We start from the raw sequence: 574 nt of genomic DNA, 5'->3' as shown, positions 1-574 counted from the left end.
ATATACATATTATATATGTAAGAAAAGGTTGAATTCTATTTTATCCTTTACTTTGGGGGGCTCCAAAGTTAGATTTCTAATAAAGATTCTTCATATTACATTGGTACTTTACTGTTGTAAATATTTTTCGAATATGAAAATGTTACAAGTATAAGGTGTGTTACGAGCATTTATAGAACATGTATCCGACAGAAACTCAACAAACAATTAATGATGGAGAAGGGAAGGTGTTACAAGTTTTTAAAATTTCTTCAATTTTTTAAAAACTTTTAACACCTTCTCCATCTTTAATTGTTTGTTGAGTTTCTGTCGGATACGTGTTCTATAACTGCTCATAACACACCTTATACTGTGTATGTATGTATATATGCGTGTATGTGTGTGTGTATATATATATATATATATATATATGTGTGTGTGTGTGTGTGTGTGTGTGTGTATATATATGTATATGTACATATATATATATATGTGTGTATATATATGTATATCTATATATGCGTATGTATATATACGTGAAGACCGTTGTATATATATATATATATATATATATATATATATATATATATATATA

The sequence above is a fragment of the Octopus bimaculoides genome, chromosome 21 (genome assembly GCF_001194135.2).
Source record: "Octopus bimaculoides isolate UCB-OBI-ISO-001 chromosome 21, ASM119413v2, whole genome shotgun sequence".
Lineage (NCBI taxonomy): Eukaryota > Metazoa > Mollusca > Cephalopoda > Octopoda > Octopodidae > Octopus > Octopus bimaculoides.
Note: the sequence above shows the minus strand (reverse complement) of the source record.